The 23712-nt window shown below is 40.7% G+C and overlaps 1 long non-coding RNA gene across 2 annotated transcripts; it reads right to left on the bottom strand.

Annotated features, from left to right (window-relative positions):
- Window positions 1-299: 299 nt before the first annotated feature.
- LOC141410983 (uncharacterized) lies at window positions 300-7346 on the bottom strand. Of its 2 annotated transcripts, XR_012435821.1 has the most exons (3): window positions 5427-7346; window positions 4998-5110; window positions 300-3168 (listed from the first exon to the last, which is right to left on the bottom strand). It is a non-coding gene; the product is annotated as an uncharacterized lncRNA (long non-coding RNA). The 2 variants fall into 2 exon arrangements; XR_012435820.1 differs by having other exon boundaries at window positions 4998-7346.
- Between the last annotated feature and the right edge of the window lie 16366 nt (window positions 7347-23712).

Raw genomic sequence — 23712 nt, 5'->3', positions numbered from 1 at the left:
ACAATGTATCTGGAGTTCCTTTCTTCTCTGTCACTGGGAGTTCACTGTCTGCAGGGCTGTGGACTTCCTTCTGCGGACATGGCAGATGGCACTCCTCTTGCTTAGAGGTGGTTAAAGCATGGTCACAGAGTTTGCTATAGCCAAGGAAATGTGAGCACAAGTGACATTAGTCACTTCCAGAAGGAAAGTTTGAGCCAGAGTCTGAATCTGAACTTCTGAGTGACACAGATGAGCAGGCAGCCTTGTGACAACCAGCACTAAAACAAGTTGCAATGAAAAAAATCATCTTTGGCTGTGCGTCTCCTGAGATTTGGGGAATATTGTTGTAGCAGACTCACCCTGTCTGACACACAGAAAAGACATACTGATAAAACCTTTGGAAAAGTGATTGGACTAGGGATATTTATTTCCTTTGATACGGGGATTCAACTTGTGGCGATATGTATCCTCCAAAACTCATGAAATACCATCCAAAAGTTCTTGCACAAAGAATGTGAGTAGGGAGCTATTCATAATAAGAAAGAACCAGCAAACGTGAACAATGACATAAGCTCAGAAAGGACACAGTGTAGATGCTCAACAAAAAGGAATACAGAGACAAAATAGGATTCCTCGGAACACACAGTGTTATGTCGTCATTAACATTATGTTGCAAAGTGTGTATGTTTTAGTATTAAATGAAAAAAATTGGGACACAAAATGGCATATATAGTAATTGTGTAAGTGTATTCATAAAAATACTACATGTACTGCAGGGACACACAAATAAATGAAAAGACAAGCCAAAGATTGTATATGATGGGGTGTGCAACACATGACTTAAAATTTCATGTTCAGGATACATAATGTATATATATACATATACACATATACATATAAAAATTCCTACAGTTCATTAAAAATAAGATAAACATTCAAAAAATGGACAAAGATGTAGAAGAAAGGGAACTTCATCTACTGTTGGTAGGAATGTAAATTAGTACAACCATTGCAAAAAATCCAAAATAGAGCTACTGTGTGATCCAACAATGGCACTGCTGAAAATATATTGAAAGAAATTCACTGCCATGTTCACTGCAGCACTATTCACTATAGTCAAGGTATGGACCCAACCTAAGTGTTCATTGATAACAAATGAATTAAAAAATGTAGTCTGTACATACAATGGAATTTTTTTCAGCCATAAAATAATGAAATTCTGTCATCTGCTGCAATGCAAATGGATGGAATTGGAGGATGTTGTGTTGAATGAAATAAGTCAGGCATAGAAAGACAAATACCACATGCTCTCACTCATATGTGGAAGTTAAAAAATTGATCTCAAAGAAGTAGAGAACACAAGCATGATTACCAGAGACTGGGAAGTGTGTGTGGGTGTTGGGAGGGAAAGATGGAGAAAAGATGGTTAATGGGTGCAACTGGGTAAGAAGAATAGCTTTCTGATGTTCTGTAGCATAGTAGGATAACTGTGGTTGATGGTAATCAATTGACTATTTCAACTAGCTAGTAGAGAGGATCTTGAGTATTCCCTACAAGAGGACATGATATATGCCTGAGGTGCCAGCATCATTACACATTGTATACATGTATTAGAATGTCACACTGTACCTCATAAGTATATAATTACTATGTGTCAATAGAAATAAAAAAATTTTTTAAAAGCTGTCAATAGGCAACTGCAGATAAAGAAATTCAGAAGTAAATATACAATAAAAGATGGGTCCACTAAGGCCATTAAAATAAAATTGAGATATTTTGCAATAGAGATCAAAAGACGTTTAAAAGCATGAAAATACCCAGGAGTTGTCAAGAACGTGAGAGAAAATGGGAGTTCTCATATAGTGTTGGTGACTTTGAAAAGCAAGTGGGCAGTATCAGGTGACCCAAAGCTGCTCACACCCTACCACATAAGATTTCATCTCTAGAACCATACCGTATAGAAACTCCCGCACATCCACACAAAAGATGTATGCTAGGATGCTTTTCAAAGCTTTGTGAGGATGGCAAAACGTTAGAAACAATATAAAAGTGAAACAATAAGAGAATGGGCAAATGGTAATCATAAAATTGAATGTTACAACAATTCAAATAAATGAACTTTATTTACCTATGTAAGAATGAATAAATCTTGAAAGCATTGCTGGTTGAGTAGGGCAAGTTGCAAAATGGAAGAGTGTGATTTGACTTATGTAAGTTAAAAAACACACAAAACTATACATTGTTCTGGATACATACATGTAGGGACTAGGGGTGTGGCTCAAGTGGTAGAGCAGCTGCCTAGCAAGTGCAAAGCTCTGAGTTCAAATCCCATACCACAAAAAATGGATATTAACAGATGGGTATACTTCAAAGAAAGATAGGAACGATACATAGAAAGTTTAGAAGCATGAGCACCCTTGGAAAACGTGGCAGAGGCAGCTTCAATTGTAAGTGCCTTATTTCTTAAAAAAAAAAAAAACTGAAAAGGATGGCTCAAAACATTATAGCAAAATAGTGGAATTTGTTAAATAAAGCATGTGGGTTTATTACATTATCTTCAATTTTTTTTTGGTGGAACTGGGATTTGAACTCAGAGCTTCACATTCACACTTGCTTGGCAGGCACTGTACCACTTGAGCCACTCCACCAGCCCTCTCTATATTTTCTTGATGCTTGAAATATTTCATTATCATGATGCAATAGTGGAAGGAAATAAACAACACTGTATGCTAAAATTGTGGGGAACATTTCTTTATTATACTTTTCTAAGTTAATTCCAAATTTTCCCCAATAAACTTGAGACAGAAGTATACATTTTCTTCTCCTTCAGCATAGCAAGCTCCTTGTTCAGGCCCAGGGACAGGGATCATCTTCTTTGGCCTTCAATACTCTTCAGTATGGTCAATTTTGAATGTTATAGCTAGCATCTCCCCCTCAGCTGTCTGGAAATTAGTCCTTAATTCTTGTGCCATCTCTGTTATGTTTAATACCAACACTTACTTTGTTGTTGTTTTCTGACACAGGGTCTCACCATGTAGCCCAGGCTGACCTTGAACTCATGATACTTCTGGCTCAGCCTCCAGAGTGTTGGGATCACAGGTGAGCGCTGCCACACCAGGCTTCGTACTCCACTTTTGAAACTCTGCTCTTGGGTCTTGATGATACAGAGAACTTGCTATATCATTGTGCCTGAATACAACAGCACGGTGGTTAAAGGCACCAATATTGCAGTATAATTCTAAGCCTGCTCCACTATTAACTAGTTATGTAACCTTGCACAAACTAGCCAGCATCTCAAAGTTCAAGAGTTTCATGTGTAAAATGAAGATGTGTTAGTCTTCTGTTTGTAAAACAAAGAAAACTCAAATCAAACTCACACACACAGAGGGTTGTATTAACTACAGAACTGTATGGACAGAGGTAGAAAGCTGAAGAGCCCATTTCAGATGTGGCCAGTCAAGGTTCTCAAACTCTGGCATGGGGAACTATTTCTCCATGCCTGAGATCCTCATTCATCACTTTCTCAGTCAGGAGCTCCCCAAGATGTGGCAAGATGGTTGCTACAGCTGTGTACTCCCATCAAACTAACTTGACAAAAAAAAAAAAAAAAAAAAAAAAAAAAACAGAGGGAAGCAGTTCCTGTCAGCCAAGAGTCCCAGCACCTGTCCCAGCTACCCTCAGTGACTCTTGCTGCTGATTGGCCTAACTTGGTCCCAAACCAACCTGGCCAGTCTCTGTGTCCAGGAAAACACATATTGTCGTTGGCCAAGCTTAGGTCCCAGGCCTGCTGTTGGAGTTGAAGATGGGATCTAGCCACTTAATTATAGACACTGATGTCATTCTTAGACTCTTGGAAGGACAATTGGGTTGCTTCTTATAGACAAAGGGAAAATAGGTGCTGGGCAAGACCAAAAACAAAACAAAACTGATCTAGAACTATCTACCACAGGGGTTAAAACCATCTCTTTTTACCTCCTAGGGTTTTTGTGAGATTAAATAGTATGAAGAAAGCACTTTGCAGACGGTTGGCAGATTGCAAACACTCTACAACATTAGCTATTATATCACCAATATATGGAATGAATGCTGAATGGAAAGTCTCAAAATTGTACTAATTCTAAGGGCATGACATTTCACATATTTAAGGAAAAACCTTAGAAGAGGATGGCAACTCATGTGCTACCTAGAGAGACCTTTTGTTTAACTTTGGGTTCATAAATTATTAAAATATAGAGTACCATACAGATTTTCCATCCATATTAGAAAGACTAATAAGGACTATCTTCTGTATACTTTGAGAAAGGAGAGGACAGGCATATGTCTTATTCATTCTGGTAGATTCAGTACCTAGCACACAGTAGAAACTCAGTCAATATTTTTTCACATTGAACTGAAAATAATTATACTGAAATTCTTCCCTTGGAACCCAGGGAATATTGGTAAAATGAAACCACGTGGAACCCGAGTAGTGTTAATGTTCCGTTCATAGGGTTCATGTATTTTTGCATATACTTCATGGCATTTATATTAAATTCATAAATAAAATATTGCTCTGTTTATGTGAACTCAATAAAGCATTTTTAAATAACAATAAAAATGTCCTCCTGCCCTCTTATATATTTACCATAATTTCACTGATTTCTATGCTATTTAAGACTTAATGAAAGAACTCTGCAGGGTGGCAAGTTAGTGACAGCAAGTGTAGTCTGGCCAGTAAGAAATGGTAAAGGCCTCAGGTGGTGTGCAGTCAAGGATCACCCTGACCACAACACTACTGCTCTCTGACGTTCAACATTAATCCCTCCCATGTGAAATGATGTCACTCCACCCCTGGTCACCAAGTGGACATCGTGTTTTCATCACACAATTTGTGGAAGGCATATTAGAAATTGCTGCAGCACTAAATGGAGAATGACCTGAGTTTGGCTATCAAGGAAGACCAAAGCCATGACTCTAAGGACCACAGGGCAATAACACTTGGAGTAGTGTTAAAAGCATGGTTTTGAAGCTACACAGACCTGGGTTCAAATACAAACTCCACCAGGACTTCTGGTTTGTTACTGCATCTCTTCAAGTCTCAATCTCTTCACAGTGAAATGAAGGTGAAAAACAATGTCCCTCACACAGGTAGCTGTGAAGGAAACGAGATGCTGGTCTTAAAGTTCTCAGCACATGATAAACACTGAACAAACACTAGCTATTGTATTCATTGGGATTTTGATTTTTAAGCCCAACTCATAGGATGTTAGTTAGCCATAAATTGAGTTAAAGCTTATAGTTTAAATTAATCATACAATGCATGTGTATACAAACATATGTCGAAGAGCACAAAATTATGGATTATGTCATTGCTATATTTCATTGCTATAATATTCTTCAAAATCTCATGTCAAGAATTCCTGAAGTCTCCCCCGCCCCCATTGCTGAGTCATAGAAAAATACTCCACTTCATTCTCTTTGGGAGACTTTTTGAAGATTTATTCCTTCTTGGATGTCCTTAGGAGTCCATTTATTTGCCACTGATTTAGGACCAAGCAACAACTCAACTCTGCAACAGGAGATAAGACAACCTGTCACACCTCACATGAAGTTCTGTACAATGACGCTACTAAATCCAAGAGATGTCAGTAATTAAACCACTCAAAGCCTGCTTGTTCCCAGCTTTTCTTTTATATCCTAGTTTCATCATGACAGTGGGAAGTGTGTTTGTGCTATCATTGCCTGACTACTAAGCTCATAACAGCATCTGATAAAAAAAAAAAGTGAATAAATAGCACACAAGAGAAAGGAAAATGTAACAACTGGCTTTTGGGAAGGTAGAAAATGCTCCACCTTGGGCATGATGCTTTTCTCCATCAGCTGCTCATGTCCTGGACAAGTCATGTGTAAGGCATCCAACCAACTAGGAGCCTCCCAGCAATGGGGAATGTACAGCACACAAACAAGTTCATCTCCCAGACTTCTCATTACAGTGTGAGAAGCCAACTTCAGAAACTGGCCACTTACTTCATCGTCAGGCATAAACAGAAGTCAGTTACAGAGCCATGTTCCACCTCAGTCCACTCTGCTATTAGAATTGAGACCTTCCTGGGGGGGGATCAAGGAGGGGCCTGAGAGCTTTAGGCTGAAATCATTCAAATACCAAGCAAGCTGAACTTCTACTTCTGAAAGCTCAGAGGTTCTCAAGCAAATTAAATCAGGACCTGAAATTTAAGCTCTGGAAGAAATGGGGTCAAACTGAGGTAAAAATGTAGGCGATAAAGGTAAAACTGAAATCCTTCTTCAGGCAATTGACATTTGTGACTTCTAATACATCCTCATAATGACACTGGGGGCGAAAGAGTGAGAAAGGTTGGACCAGACCAGAAACACTTATTTTTTGGAAAAAGTAGGAGCTACCATTTGAAGATTTCCTTTGTGCCAGATTTTTCATGAATTACTTCATTTAATCCTCACAACAACCCTATAACTGTGGTTGACCCCAGCTGACAAAAGAAGAAACTGAGGCATAGAAAGATGATAGATGACATATGGCCAAGGTCATGTAGGAAGTGGCAGAGGGGAGGCATTTAGTACTCTCATACTTTTCTGCTACATTTTGCTATGCAAAGCAGATTAAAATGTTTTCTATTCCAATTAGCTTGTTAATCACTTTCCTGATAAGTAAGAAACTCTATTTTAATTTTGTGCCACTAATACATGTTTTCACCAAATTCCTAACTCTGACTTTTTAAAAATTCAAGATTCACTAATAATTTTCATCATAACTGGTAATGTATTAAATTTACCTATCATGTATCGTGGTAGGTGAAAACAATGTACTCCAAAGACACCAACTCTTAATCCTTGTAACCTGTAAATGTTAATTTATGTGGGAAAGTATCTTTGCAGATACTTTGAGACTGAAAGACTATACTAAATCACCCAGCTGGTCCTAATGGGACCACACAAATCCTTATAAAAGAAAGGCAGGGGGAAGTAAGAAAAAAGAGAAAGCAGCATGATCATGGAGGCAGAGAGAGTGATGTGGCCACAAGTCAGCAAGAATGGCGCAGCCACAGACAGCAGGAAGAGACAAGGAACAGATGGAATGAAACTGATATATCATTGATACTGATTTAAAGTTTTTAGCCTCTAGAACTATCAGAGAATAAACTTCTGTTGTTTTAAGCCAACGAATTTGTTAGAGCAGCCATAGAAAACCAACACATGTGCCATGCTCTGTGTGATGCAGATTATCTCTTTCAGTTGGTAAGAAATGAAAGAAGAACAGAAAATAAAGAATTTATGCATTTGTCATCACAGAATGATATCACATTTCATCACTGGTGTTTATAAAAATTTATCAGCCAAAAGCTTACGCCCAAACTTACCACAGCTGGTGAGTAACAGAATGAGGATCTGTGCTGAAGTCTGGCTAGCTTAAACCCCATAAAGTTAATCATGAAACCATACTACCTTCCACGCCAGGAAAAACAATACCAGCATTAGCAATTTGCACTTAATTTGGTGAACCACTGAGACCAGGATAAACAAAATGGAGCACTCCAGAAAACTCAGTAATCAAGATAAATAATATTATAATGAAATCTTAAAAGAACAAAATCAGCAAACTATGGTCCCTAGTCCCTTTTGCTATTTTTGTAAATAAAGTGCTATTGGAACCAGGGATAGGAATAAAAGAAGACAAGTGAAGCAGGGTTATAGAAGTTTGACCCTATTCTTTATTTGAAGTTTTGTTATTGTGTTCATCAATTTCTTTTGCATTCATTTTGATGTGAGTTTATAAGTATATTGCATTAAAATAATAATGATTTTGATTACCAAGTGTTTTCCAGTCCTTTAAATTTTGCACCCAAGGTGAGTGCTTCAGTTGGCTCACACCTGTCCCAGTCTTGCCTGGGAATATGTTTTTCAAAAAAGAGTGATCTGACAATAACCGGATAATAATAGGATGGTCCAGATTAGGTAAGAACATAGACAAGAGACTGGAGGCATAGCTCAAGTGGTAGAATGCCTGCCTAGCAAGTACAAGGCCCTGAGTTCAAATCCCAGTTCTACCCGCTCCCCCAAAAGACAAGAATGGATCACAGTCCTTTCAGTAAGGGCAGAAACCATGGGGAGTGACAGCTCAGTACCAGTCTACATCACTTGGCAATTGACTACATGGTAAGAGAATGAGGACAGGAAGTCCAAGACAATGCAGTGATTTGGAGGACTTAGATAACTCTAAGTTTCACAAGTATGTCACTTCAGTGAGACCTACAAGGTTAGGAGAAAATTCTGATTTGGAAGGAATGAGGTCAACTCTGAGGGTAGGAATATATGATAGCCAGTGTGCATCTGATGTTATTGTGTCCTATTTGTAGGCTACTGACATTGTTATATGACATACTTAGAGCATAAAGCATTTTAAATAATTGGGTCAGTGATTAGGATTGGGAAATACTTTTGTTTTAGAATTTTCATGATATATTTTGGTTATTTTGCTAATAAGGCTTTGCCTTTTTGAAAGTAAAATGACCATAATGTCAATTTCTCCTCCCTACCATTGAGGAGAATAATGACAGGATTTATTTATATGCTTAATATCAAGATTTTCCTTTTTTAATCCGACATCAGGCATCTTTTCTCTCTCTGGGGTGTTTTATGCCTCCATAAACACTTACCCAGCAACTATATTAGCTAATTTTTCTTTCTTTAAACCCCTCTCACCTGAATTATTTAAACTGATATTCTTCTGAACTCCCTCTATGTATTTTGCTATTTCACCAAACAAAGCTGTTTTAGAACCTATCCTTCTACTAGCAATGACTTTCGAAGGACTTTCAGTCCATTGTGTTATACAATACCCTATTGTATAACCCAAACTAGTTCCAGGCTATTTTTACCATACACATTCACACTGGTTTGAGCATTTTAATTAAATCAGACAAACAGCCAATTGCTAACTTGGTTGGTAACCATTCAGTGAAAGCAGTCAGACAGATTGTCTGTGGACTTAGCCTGGATCTTTTTGTTAGCACAGCCATTTTGGGTTTTCGCCACTTAATCTCATTAAGGGTATCCCCTCTCTCCACCTGACATAAGACTTTCTAGGTTTCCCTGGTCCGATGAATGTTTAGTTTTCCAATTACCTGTCCCCAGATACATTTTTCTGCCTTAATTATTTTTGTTCTTTCCATCATTGTGCTTAATAGATTTTGATCCATTGTATTTTCTATTTGTTATAACTAGTTTTTATTGGGGTTTCCAGTTGAGGGTTTATGATTTTGTATTAGGCGTGCATGCCATCTGTGTATGTCAGAGCACTCTAATGTCCTTATCTTGGCTTTCTTTCATCTTTCCCTGATCCTGGAATGTCGAAGGCCTTGTGTCTAATAAGTCATTTGCATTAGCATGTCCCAAATGACCAAGAGATGAAGCTGGGAGAGATTAGCATGGTAATCTCATTCTGATGGATAAAATTAGCAAAGATATTCCCCACAAATGGAGAGCTGCCATTGGCGAACTGCTGTGCTTAGAATCAATTACTAAATTACTTTGAGCTCTAAGTTGACATTAACAGAAAAAAATTGCCATCGACCGAAGGGAAATAAGATAAAAAATATGCGATCATTAAATCTCTCACTACTATTCACGAATGTGACTCACAAGAATGGTACACAAAATAGGGCAGAATTTAATTTTTAACAGTGCCCCCTGTCAACATTTCATCCTGAGCTTCTCTGTGGCCTATGAGCCTGCCCTGGCCTTTCCCTTTACTTGTAATGAAAGGAGAAGCAGGGAAAAGACACTGGATCAGTGTCCCCTCCTTCCCCTTGGCTGGGAGGCTAGTTCAGGAGCCTCAGGGAGATTTCTGATGCTTCTGCCACCCAGTCAGGCCAGGCAGGGATTGGTGGGATGCTCTCTGGGCCCAAAGGAGAGTCACATCAGGAAAGGCCTGGTGACATTCCCAACCGCTCCTCCTGCTCTAGCCCATCAGTAGCAGTAAAAAACTGACTCCCTTCTCGGTTTCTGTGAGCCTAGTTTTCCAGGGAAACGGTAACTCTAAACATTACCAGGCCACCACTGGCATTCCCAGCTATCTCCAAAGTTGTTTAACTTGCACAACCTTACTAACTAATATACACACCTCCTTTTTTTTTTTTTTTTAAGAAAAAGCTTTTCTTTATTCAGAAACACATCCTTGTCTTAATGGGAGACAGATATAATGATGGGTATAAACAAGAAAATTAGTTCATGTAAGGGTACAAGCTTTAAAATCGCTTTTTTTTTTTATCTAAGGCCTGGGTAGCCTGGTGGCATAGTAATTGTTAATGTTGTTAGCACAGTATACATATCAGCTGTTGAGATATTATGAGGGCTTGAATTCAAACTCTGTTGGGGGAGTCAGGGTCAACATCATTAACTATAGATCTTGTCTCTGTTTCCATATAGATGCCTCAGGGCAAGTGTCGACCAGATACATCTCTATAGATGGGCACAACCATGGGACATACAAGGCGCCCATCACACACATCAGTAATAGACAACAAGCTTTTGTTTATATGAAGGTTTACTGGAATTAGCTGATTAGTGTCAACTTGACACAATAACTTTTGTCTTCAATGCAGTCGATCATTTTGATAGTTTTATTGATAGAGTGTGTTGTCTAATGTAAATTGTAGGAAAGCTGAATTTAGATAAAGTCTGGCACATTTTTCTTAAGAGGAAACTGAAAAAGCTGTTTGCAAACACATCCTTGACAGCACACCTTCTGCAGTCTTATGGATATTGCAATAGTAATTGTGATATTAATAATAATAATTACGAGGCAGAGTTGTAATTGAAATGTATGCAATTCAGCGGTTGGCAAATGAATCTTTAAGAGCACACATTTTGTGCTCTTACAGATATTACAACCAAATTGTGATATTAATAACCATGATGAGAAGGGAGATTTGTAAGTGAAATGTAAGCAATCCATTCTTAAATTAAACTTGGAACACAAAACCATTAACAGGAAATTAGAAAATAAGGCTGTGTTGTAAGGCTGACACAACTTTCCTGTGAAAATGGCAGAGGAATGAAATGAGACCAAGTGGGAGTTTATATATTTACATGGAATTCTAAGTAACTATAAGCAAAATTTATTCAAAAGCTAAATTCTAACTGGGGGGAGCAAATTAAAATGGATCTTGAACTTTGGGGGTTCTTTGTAGTAAATATCATCAACCTGTCAATCCAAGAAAGCTGTATGAACTGTTGATTTTGAGATCTGGGCAAACCATATTTAGAATAATTAACTATGAACATTGTTGGTGATACAAAATCCTCAAAGTCAAAGAGTTTCTAGAAATAAACCATCATTTAAATTTTTTGTCATTTTTGTTTTGTTCTAAGATTCTGTACTAAAATGAACAGTTGCAGTTTTCTGAACCCAAATTCTAGAAAGAGAAATGATGAGTTGGCTTCAGTCACAGGAGAAATGACAGAATTTAATCCTTGAAAGTAGAAAGAGGATGAGGGCTTGAGAATTGAGAAACTCCTCACAGAAATAAAAGATGAAGCAGGTGCTTAACAAACAGACACCATTTAACCCTAAAATCACTTCCTCCTACTGGGATGTAAGTTTTTCTAGCATGAGGACATGTTTTACTGAAATGCCAGAACAAGACACACTGGGAACTGCAAAATAGAGTAATTGGCTCTCTTTTGAGAGCCCATTCAATTAGTCATCTCAAGCTGGTTTTAGGGGAGAGGCAGTTTCTGTCTTTAAGAGAATATTATACCATCCTGTCCCTGGGTTACATTCCTTTTTAAAAATGCTTTTTCTACTCCCTCCCCTTCCGATTCCCACCAATGTACTCCACTGCAAATAACAGCCACAGAGATCACAGAGTCCTGTGTGTTCCCATTGACTGGTTTCTCAGAGTCACTCTTTCCTCTTCTGTGTTCTCAAGTTTTAAAAAATGAGAATGCCAACAGAATTTCTTGCCCTGACAAAGGAACACATCAAATCTCACCTGCAAATGTCAAAAAAGCACTGTACACATCTAACAAGGAATAGCCCACACTTGTAAACACTCACAAATGAAAAACTCATAGAGATTCCCATGCACCCTTCTCTCCAGCTAGACCCTGGATGAAACAGAAGGTCATTGGAGGGTCACCACAGACCCCAGTATCCTTCAATCAAAAAGTGCCTAGGTCTTGTAAACCTAAAAGAATAAAAACTTTTGGAAGGGGGAAGAGAGCATTAGCAGGTTAACCCTTCCAGCATAAATGAGCCATTTTACCTAAGCAGAAGATGACATGGAAGTATTAAGAGTGTTTTCAACACAGAAGACACAAAGTGGTTGCTCTGCTTCCTAAGGCTGAGAGGTCATATTGAACACCTGTGTTGATTAACAAGCGATCACTCAATGTGGTCTAACCCTTCAGCAATCCCATAAGCTAGAGAGCATCAACACTTCAGGAAAATTAGGGTTCTGTCAAGTTATGAAACACAATCCAGCTCACATGGAGGAATGGCAGGGCTGGAATTTTAACCCAGAGTTCAAAAAAAGCCCTCTGATTTTAACTGCCCCTTTCTACCTCCTGTCTTGTGCTCTCCCAGTCTGGGGTTCACTTGGTTACCCACCCCCATCCCATCCAGGGTGGCCCTGAGACAGCTGGGGGAGGAAACTGAAGGGTCTTCATTGTTTGTGAGGCAGGACTCAGGCTGGGGGTCCAGCAATCTGCCCTCGGGCCTTGTCTGAAGTCGCAGCCGCACAGCCTCCTAACAATCACTGGCAGCTCTAAGGGTTTCTGAGGGCAGAAAGACCCAGCCCTTGGCCTGGGAGGAGAGGGCAAGGGAGGAAGAAGAGGAAGAGGAGCCTTTTACCACTTGCTAGTCCTCCAGATTCCTCACATGAAGGAACAAAGGAGAGAAGAGAGGAGAAAGGAGAGAGAGAGAGAGATAGAGAGAGAGAGAGAGAGAGAGAGAGAGAGACAGAGAAACAGTGTCTTGCTCCTATGCCTGAAAAGACACTGATGGTCAGACCTTTGCACTGTGCCATGTAGTATATAAATAAGAAGTTTGATTCTGTGAATGTCAAATAGACAAAAACCAGACATAGGAAAGTGTACACTACAGAACCTCCCTTTTCCTCTTTTCAGTCCCCTTGTTCAGTGTTCTGTAAATTTTTTTTTGGTGGCACTGGGATTTGAACTCAGGGCCTTACACTTGCTAAGCAAGCACTCTTACCACTTGAGTCACTCTGCTAGCCCTAGTGTTCTGTAATTTTGAAGGACTAAATGCTGGGTCTTAGCATCCTGTCATGCTAACAGGCTTTGCTTTCCCTCTACATCACTGCTGGGGCTCCACAGTGGGATGTCCTTCCTGAAGCTGAATTTGAAGTGTTCTCTGATGTTCTTTACAACTCAGGTGTGCAATAAGGATAGGCAAGAAAGCAGAGGAAGTTATGGTACGTCCACTCCAAATGCTGTTTTGACATTTCAGAGGCTGCTGAAAGTAATATCATAGTTTGCATAAATGCTTATAAAAGAGAGCTAAATAAAAAGAACAATAGTCAAAATTGAGCATATACTCTCATTACAGCATCTCTAGGTGGTTGAAGCACGGAATTTGGAGTCAAGGAAACCTGGACTACACTTTGCCCTGGCAAGTTAAGTTGGGCAGTCATTACACCTTCCTCTACCTTTTCACCTGCGAGAATAGTGGTAGCAGGCCAGGTATGGTGGGACACATCTGTAATCCCAGTTATGCAGGAGGTAGAGATAAGGAGGATCTCAGTGTGAGGACAGCCTGGGCAATAAGTTAGCAAGACTCTATCCTAATGAGTAAAGGAGCCATAATCTCATCTAGGTAAGAGGTAGGAGGATCACAGTCCTAAGTTAGCCCTGGCAAAAAGCAATTTGCCTAGCAAGCACAAAGCCTGAGTTCAAACATCAGTACTGCCCCCTCCCCCAAAAAAGAATAGTGGTAGCCAACACAAATTATGAGAAATAAATGGGATTATAACTGCTTGAAGCCTTGCATAGGATGGAGCCTATTGTAAGCTTGGAATAGACGATGCCTATGAAAATTAGAAGGAAAGTCAGGGACCCTGAGCAGGGCCCACTTATCTGAGATCAGGATCCATTCATACAGGCTGTGCACACTTCTTCGACTATAGACTACTGCATGGACAAAACAGGAGGCTGCAACTCTTAGCTCATTCAGGATCTACTTTACTCACCGCTGGCTTTAAATTCCATATTTTAGAGCCAGGCATGATGATGCATACCTGTGATCCAGCTACATGGGAGCTGCTATGTAGGAGATGGAGGTAGAAAGATTGTGGTCTAAGACTGGCATCAGGCAAAAAGTAAGAGACCATATGAAAAATAACTAAAGCATTAGGCTGGGGGGCATGGCTCAAGAGATAGAGTCTCTGCCTAGCAAGTGCAAGGCCCTGAGTTCAAAACCCAATACCACCAAAAAAGCAATTTGATATTCTAAAATGGTTCAGTTAAGTGAAAAACAAAGAAAAGAATTCTACATGGCAGTTATGACCTCCTGTGTAATTCAGCCACTCTTTACTGAGCACTCTTCTGGTTCCAGGTAATGGGTCTCTGGCCAGGGTCTTAGAATTGGACCAAACATGATCCTGGCTGTCCCTGCTTACTCATCGAATGCTCTGTGCAGAAAACCTTGCAAGGGGCAACTTCTGGGCAGTAGAAATAAATATGGCTTGCTTCTTTGCATTACTCTGTATTTTCCTAAGTTTTTACAATTAAGTGTGTTATTTTTGTTCACCAGAAAAACTTATTTAAAATTTACCTATTGCCAAATAGCCAGTTTGAGCAAATTTTACATTTCCAGTTGATAATTGGGTGTCAGGTAAGCCAACTCCTGTTTCCTACTGTGACTGTGAGATCAGCTCCACCTGGTTCTAACAGAGTGCTTCCTTGAGTACTAGGGGTGACACCTGCCAAGAAGGTAGCAGCAGCAAGTCTGATTTTCCTTTCCTTCCTCTCTGTTTAAAAGGTACTAGAAAGCCCAGAGAAGGTGGTTTGGTTACTTTTGATTTGGTCATTTTTAAGAATTGACTTCATTTTAGAATACATTCCCATAAGTCGAAATAATTATGAGTCTATCTTGGTCAGTTAGGTTGTGCTAAGCCCTTTGTATATATTGTCACATTCAATTTTTACAAGTTGCTCATGGATTGCAGGAAAATAAGTGCCAGCGTTAGAGTCAAGTGCCCAAAATCAGACTATAAAACTTATGTTCCTGCCACACTGCTCCATTTGTACCCTGTCATACTGCTTACCAAGTAAAGCAGGCCGTGTGCATCAGTACCTGAGATGGGTCAACCTCTAACTGACAGAGAACCAGCAACAGTTTCTTACTGCTTGAGCCCCAAACCAGGAATCAGTAATTCCCCTTTTCTTGCTGCTCCAAGGTGAACATCAGTACCTTGGCTTTTGCTAATTTCATTGACATAAGTGCCACTAGGAATCACATGGAAACTACAGATCTTAAGGAGGGTAGGGAAATAACAGGAACAGCAGAGTCCCACAAGGGCTATGTTCAAATATGGGGCAGTATCTCACACTCATAGCAGTATTCAAGATTAATCACTGGCCACCATTTTTTGAGCACATTCTTTGTACCACATCCTCTTTTAAGTTCTTTAGATGAAGTATTTATTTATGAGGAAAGTGAAGCACAAAGGGTAAAGTTAAGTAGCTTGCTGAAAGTCACAAAGAACCTGGATTTTGACCTTGACCATCTGGCTCCAGAGCCCATACTCAACCAATACAGCTGCATTGCCTCTCCTGGGCAGTGTACCTCCAAAAGGCAGAATGGCTAGAAGAGAGAAGAACTTCAGCCTTATATAAGAAAAATCTTCTAGAAGGTAGGAGCTGCCCAATAACATGGCAAATCCCCTTAAAATAATGAGCACTCTGCTGTTGGAAATGTAGTCAAGACTAAATTTCTACACCCTGGGAGGCTAGGCAGGAAAACTCTGTATCATGGGATAGCTCAGAACAGACACCTCAAAACCCACAAAGAGGGGAAGCTTTCAAATTCTATGCTGCTTCCCACTAGGACCCAGACCCCACATTCAGATTCCCAGCATAAAACCACCATGGATCCAAATAACACCAACATTGATCACGAAGCATCACTTGCATCTTTATCCACCTGCATCAAAGCTGGAGTGCTCCACAAGCTTAGAGACCAAGCCAAGTATCTCTGTTCTCACTCTCCCTCAACTAGATATCTTGCCTCTAAGACTCCTTCCAGCTCCAAGGTCCCGTCAGTCTTTCTAAAGGCTGCTCATAGTTGAAATAAACCTGGTGTGCAAGGCAAGGAATTTCATCACATTGCAGAAGCCAGCAGATCTCAGAAATCCTAACAGTTTTCTCCACTTTGGGTCAACCTGCAGTCTTCCCTCATAGGGATAATTGCGATGGCCTTGTCATTATGTTCTGTGTTCTCTTCCCTACATCAGTCCTCCACATTGCAGTCAGAGTGGTCCTTCAAACATAAATCAGATCATGTCATTTCTCAATTCAAAACTTTTCATTGAATGTTTCCACTAAAATGAAAGGCAAGGCCCTTGCTATGATCTCCAAGACCCCCCTGTGATCTGCTCTCCTCCAGCCTCGGGCTTACCTCACACTACCCACTCCCTTACTCATTCTGCTCCAGTCACTGGCCTCGTTCCTCTAATACACCATGAATTGCTCTTGCTTCAAGGTCTCACATTGGCTGTCCTATTTGCCTAAGATACTCTTCCTCCACATGGCTATGTCGCTCGCCATCTCATTACCTCCTGCTAAAATGTCACCCTTGTCAAGCCCCACCACTAGTCCCAATGGACTCTCTTCATCACATACTTTGATACTACCTACCAGAAAATTTCACAGCTACATGACCTATGTGACAACCACGAGGGGAAAGAAAACCCCTAGAACTAGGCAAACTACAATCCTAAATGGTAGCCCCCAATTGTGTGGGGGGTTTCCTTACTCCTGAAAAAGAGCAAATCCCCACAAACCCCTTCAATCCTCCCCCTCGCTTGCCTTGCGCATCCTTCCTCTAGTACTTTTTAGCATCTAAGAGAGAATTACCTAGTGTCTGTTTGTTGACTGTCTCTCCATTCCAGCACTGGAATGAAAGACGCTAAGCACTTTTTATTCAGTGTTATAACCCAGCATCTTCTATAGTGCCTGCTACTGTATTTTGTTCAAATTTTTGTTCAATGAATGGATGGATGAATAACCAAATAAATGTTTAGGAACACAATTTGGAGAGTTGGATATCGCTAGGCAGTCATGAGAAATATGCAGATGGAAAGTGCAGATCAAGAAAAGGTGGGAGAGGAGATTATGAATTTATGTATTTATTTATTTATTTTGTGGTGTTAAGGATCAAGCCCAGGCCCTTGCTCATGCTAGGCACACACTTCTTCAACTGAGCTACACCTCTAGCCCAGAAATTAAGATGTTATAAAGAGGTGGATGCAATGTTAAGTGCACTAAGTGTAAAATGGAATGATTATGTAATCTGTGCAAGTGTCTGGGAAAATTAAAGAAAAGGAAGCAAAGAGAAACACTTAAAAACAGTCCTAGAGGTCAAATGTTGTGGCCCACATGTGCAATTCCAGTACTTGGAATGCTGAGGCAGGAGGAGCTTGAGTTCAAGGCCAGCTGGGACTGCATAGTAAGTTTGAGGCCAACCTGAGCCAAATAGAGAGACCCTGTGTCAAAAACTGAAAAATAAAAATAATAGTTCTGTCACCTGTGAGCCTCCACAGAAACTTAAGGAGCTGTGACAGCCTTCTAGAGGTATGTCATTGTTCCCTGCTAGAGGGTGTGGAAGAGGTAAATGAATCTAGCCAACCCTGCTCTGTCCTTCCTCCACCAGCCCACAAGGAAAAGGGGGGATTGGAGCCCACACTGTAGCAGCTACATTGTCATCCACTTGGAGGCAAAATACCCAAGAGATGTCAGCTGCTCAGAGGCAGCTGTCGTGGTAAGGGGCAAAGAAACAGTTCCACTCCCTGGGTTTGCACCACCTGGCCTCTGCAAATGTACAACAGAACAGGTAGAGGAACATTTTATGAGCTGTTCAAAACAGAAAAAAGGGAGACAATTAAACTGAGGAGAGCTCGTAGGAAAGGGGAAATATTAAAATCGATTTATTCCAATTATATCCTCCTTTGCCTAGAAACACAAAGCAGCATGGAACATAATTTGGACTACTCTTGCTTTGATGACCTGTATGAAGAACAGTAAGTGAAAGTCATATTGTAGAGCCTTGGTTACACATTTTCCATGGAGCATAAACACGCACTGGAAAAAAAATTGGGGTCCTTAGTGACTGTAGTCATCCACATTCGATGTTTTTCTTTGGGGAAACTCTCTCCCAACATCATGACTGATGTAATTTGGGGAACAATAACATCCTATCCATTGTTGAGGCACATACATTTTGTTCTTCAATAATTAAGACATGTGATTCCAGAATTCCTTTTCTGTCCCTTAATGTGTCATCTCATTAGCCAGGGTTGTGTGAGCAGTAGAAATTCCTTGAATTGCATTAACAACTCTTATTGTAAAACACTAGCAGAAGTGTGTGTGATTTAGTACAATCCATTTCCTGTCAGGCATTTCACTTAATGGTATTTCCTCTTCTACTTACTTGTGCATTTCATTATCTGTTTTTGTGTCTTCAGAAATACAATAAAGTATAACCAGCATGAAACGACTGGTGCATTTTTCAGAGCATGTTTCATTTTTTAAAAGTAATGGATCTTTTTTGTAGGATTCTTGCAACCAATTGAAAGAGAATAAAACATTTGTTTGTCTCCTACCAAAAGTACTGCTCATACTCCTAGCCACCTTTGAGAGGGGAGCCCGAAGCTAATAAGCTCCAGAAAAGAGAGGGGTAGAAGAAAAGGTAAGGGCCAGTCCTTTGAGAAAGAGTTAGTCACTGTAACTGCCATGCCCCCCTCACTCCCTTCCGCTTCCTCCCTCTGACTTCCTTCTCTAGGTAGGCTGATGTTTTAGGTCGATTCTAATTGTATTTGTATGGTGCATTAAAGCACAAAGTATTTTCTGTTTCAACAAGCATTATCTTCAAGGATATAAGCTAAGCTCAGTTTTTTCCCTCTACTTTCTTTACTCCCTCTTTTTAGAAATTTCCTGAAGATAAAGAAAATTCAGGTATAGTCACCTGGAACTTTGCTGTTCAAAGTATAACATTTGGGCGAGCAGTTACCAGCATCACCTGGGAGCTTACTGGTAATGCAGGGTCTTAGGCTCCACCCCAGCCCTACTGAATCAGAATCTGCCTTCTAGCAATATCCCAGGTGATTTGTTGGAATATTTATGTTTGTAAATACTGCCTCTCAGGGAGCCGGGCATGGAGGCATACACATGTAATCCCAGCTACTCAGCAGGCAGAGATAGGAAGATCATAGTCCAAGGCCAGTCCAGGCAAAAACAAGTCAGTCCTATCTGAAAAACAAACTAAAAAAGCAAAAGGACTTGCTCAAGTGGTGACTTAGCAAGTAGGAGGACCTGGGTTCAACCCCTGGTATTGCAAAACAAAACAAAAAACCTACTTTGGGAAAAGTTGAGGAGAATAAATGAAGCCAACTGTAAAAGTTTAGATATGGATGGCTAGTAATGCACAAAATGACTTTGCTCTCCTCAGAATGCATTAAAAGAGTCTTACACAATTTTAATATTTATTCCCATCTTATTCCTTTCTCATGTGTTTCCCAAGAGCATACAAGTAGAAATACAAAATGTCTCAAGAAATAATTTATAAATATCTGTTAGGCATTTTTTCCTGTCTGAAATTGAGAATCTCAAGGAAAGATTAAGCCACTAGCTAATAAATGCCCAGGGATGGTGACAGTGTGGCATCCTTGGATACTGAACTGCCCCACCAACCTGAAGTCATGGGGCAGGGTAATTTCGAAACAAACCAACCTCCCCTTACCACTTTCAAAAGACCCCCTTTCAATGTGTAACCCACTCAAGAGTTTATTACATTGCTACACATTCAATCTCAGTAGGATACCTCAATGTGCAAGGTGGTATGGTTTGGGTTTGGTTTTATTCCCAAAGGTGCATGTGTCGGAAATTTGGTCCCTAGTGTGGTGATGTCATGGAGTGGTGGAACCTTTGAGAGGTGGAGGTAATTAGGTTTTGGTGGGCCCTGCCCTTGGAAGGGATTAATGGAATTCTTGTGGGATTCCATTAGTTTCCCTTGAAAGAGGCATCTTAAGAAAGCTAGACTGGCCTCTCTTAACTTCCTGTCCCAACTGGTAACTCTCCCTCTGGTACACACTCCTACTGTAATGTCATTTGCTGTAATGGGATGTAACCAACCAGGCTTCACCAGAGCTGAACGAATGGGGCTTGGACTTCCAAGCCTCCAGAACTGTGAGCTAAATAGGCCTCTTTTCTATATACATTACCCCACCCCTAGTATTTTGTTATAGCATTGGAAAATGAACTAATGCAGAGGCAAACAGCTTGGTATAGTAACTAACCATCACTGTTTTCCTGGGAACAAGGAATTTACAGAATGCAGAATTTTGTCTTAAAACTACAACAGCATCAGGGTAACTGGGATGGTTATTTATTCTAGTGTAACATCATTTAGGAAACCCACATGATCTAATGAAATTGATACACAAAAACTAATGTGTTAGAGGCTAACAACTTTCACAGAAATAAATTCCCTGCAAGTGCAAGCTAATCCTCTGAGCCTTTATGCTTGAAAGAATCAAATAGCTCATCATAGTGGGTTTCTTTAAATTGGCTGGAAATACAGAGCTTTTGTTTCAGCATCAATAGATGTGCTCAGTTTCAACTGAGCAGTTCACTAACTGCATTGATTTTTAAGGCAACCCTGAAGGTACTGGGAAAATATCCAGAGAGCCCAGAAGCTGTGTGTTTAGGAGCTGATGAGCAAAGGGAGAGTTTTGTCCATGCCTAGGAACACCTCTAGCTAGTGGTATCTATTTCCCAGGGATGTTAGTAGTTTTAACCTTTGGCCACTTGATGGTTGAACTGTTCTAGTTCATCCTGTGCCTAAGGGCTCTCAAAAGACTCCACGGGGACAAGTTCTTGCTCAAGGTCCAACAGCTGTCAGAGCAGATGGCTGGAGAATTGTATACTGTGGTCCCAAGTATCATCCTTTAGCTCTAAGGCAGTGGGAGCAATTTGACAAATTTGATTAGCTGAGAACAATATGATGCTTGCCTGGAACGCTCACTCTATCCTGTCACAGAGTTCCGTATGTTCTTTTCATGGTGTCAGGCTACAAGATGGTATTAGCTACCACCTCGTCCCATGAAACTATCAGAGAAACAAAGCCAGTCACCCTTGGCTACCCCTTTTGTCTTATGGCTGAATGTTTATGATTCACACATGCAACTAGCTATGTCATTAGAGCCAGGCTCCTAGCCTACCTAGTCCTGCCTCCAAGAAATGGAAATGTGGTTTCCTGTTCCATGGCATTTGGTGGCTTATGTGTCAATTTTAAGGTGTACCAATTTTGTGAAACAAAAAATAAGTAGCCAATCTGTGGGAAAATCTTATTCTACCCTCCCAACTTGCTTCTTTTCTTCCTCTCCTCTTCCAGTAGTTTCCTTAGTGAACACCCCATGGACAGCTTGCAAAGTATTTGTGCTTTGAGATGGCGTGTGTGTCCTGGGTGTGTGAAAGGCCACTGCCACTGGGTGGGGAGACAATGGTCAGCTCTGGGAAGTCAGTCTGTGGGAATTCCTGAGGGGCTGTAAGTTGCTATGAATAGCCTGACTTTGGAGGAGATAGGCAGAGAGACCTCCTGCTGTGCCCTCTAGCTCTCCACTTGATGGAGGAGACAAGCCCAGGGCTCCAGAGGTTGGGAAGGGCTCTGAGATGAGGCCCATTAAGGGACAGGCTTTCTTGTGTCCAGATTCCACTTGGGTGACCCCGGGGAGAGAGACTGCTGGCTCTTATCCGGGGTCACAATGCTCCATTTACAAGCTGCAATTAGTCGCAAACAAAATTTGTGCATCCACAACTAACTGTCAGCTCAAGAGGTTGAAAGTTCAGTCCTGGGGAGGTCAGGACGCTGTCCAAGGGGCTGATGACTTGGCTCACAACCTCCCCTCCTCCACCACGGTGGGGACCTGTCAGTGGGGAGAGAACACATTCCAGATCAAGATGCCTACAGAGCTGAGTGATCAGTGCTGAGGGGGTCATGGTTTGGGGACTACTGGAACAGCAGGCAGATGGACCCCTTCTACAGTGACCTTTGCATGGCAGAATGGTAACTTGGTTTATGATAAATAAAGCCACTGGAGAAGAGCAAAGCAAGAAATGTGCTAGTGATTATTAGGCTTGAGCAGCTTTGCTTGTATATTCCATATGGAATAAAAAAACCAGAAGGGTCAGAAAAATGAGCTGTTCTTTGCCAAATCAAAATGTGTAAATAGTTCTTCTGAGAGCATAACAAAAGGCCTATTTTGCCTTTAAACACCAGAGCCAGAGACAGGAAAAGGCCACAATTAACTAGCTGAGGTACAATGAGAAGTTAATCAATAATGGAATGATTCTTGCAGAGATGTCATACATTAACTATACCTAGGGCACAAGTTCTGCTTTCAGAGCCGTGAACATTCTTTTGAATTCCACGTACATTTTTTTCTTTGTGATACTGCATTTTAATTTTCTGTTGTCTCTGTAATTCATCTGCAGTTGTTTGAATGTCCACGTAAACTATAAATTCCCCTTTCCGTATGTATGATGTGTGATTGGGATCCCACAACTGCTTGCACTTCAGAGAAATGGAAGACACTTGCATCTGGAGACTGGGCTGGCAAGGATGGCATCCTTTATTTTTTTAATGAGTACATAGCAGCCACTCATTACATGAGGAGATTCCCTTTGATGAAACTAAAATTAGCATTTGCATTTATGGGATGGTCATAGTGGTGTACGCCTGTGGTCGCAGCTACCCATTAGGGTAGGGGTAAGAGGATCGTAGTCCAGGGTCAGTTGGGTAAAAGTGTGAGACCCTATCTGAAAAAAATAATAAACGAAAAGCAAAAGGACTATGGGAGTGACTCAAGTGGTAGAGTTCTTGCCTAGAAAGCATAAGGCCCGAGTTCAATCCCACATACAGTCAAAAAAAAAATTACATTGACTTAGAGGAAGTTATTCCAGATCTTTCCAAATTTTTCCCGATACCCATGCACCAACATTGAATCTAACCCAGAGAAAGGCTGATGGCTTGGTAAACTTTTGGTCAGTACCCACCAAGCCCACCCAGCAGCCTCTCTGTATAAGACAGGACAGGAGGAAGTCTGGGCTTGCCTCTCCATCTGGGGCCTCTGGACAGATGCATAGAGACCCTGGCACATTTTCAGATTTCTCTTCCAGGCTCCCATTTGAACAAAACTCAGATTTCTAAATGTAAGTCTATCAGTTACAGTGAATCCAGAGTGACAAAACCAGACACTCATCCTCCCAACAGGGCCTCTGCTTCCTTCCTTCCTCTCTCCTCTTGAAATCACCAAAAGTCATGTGGTACTATACATGGCTCCCACTCAAAACAGAGTTGCCTGGGTCTCTCTTCCCAAAGTGGTGCTTTGAGAAACAGCCTTTCCCTTGCTCTTCCCTCACCTCCTTTCATCCTCCATCCCCTGCATCACCTTACCCTGACTCAGCCACTGAGAGCAGAGA

The sequence above is a fragment of the Castor canadensis genome, chromosome 9 (assembly GCF_047511655.1).
Source record: "Castor canadensis chromosome 9, mCasCan1.hap1v2, whole genome shotgun sequence".
NCBI classification, from domain to species: domain Eukaryota; kingdom Metazoa; phylum Chordata; class Mammalia; order Rodentia; family Castoridae; genus Castor; species Castor canadensis.
Note: the sequence above shows the minus strand (reverse complement) of the source record. Positions and strands in the feature narration are given on the sequence as shown.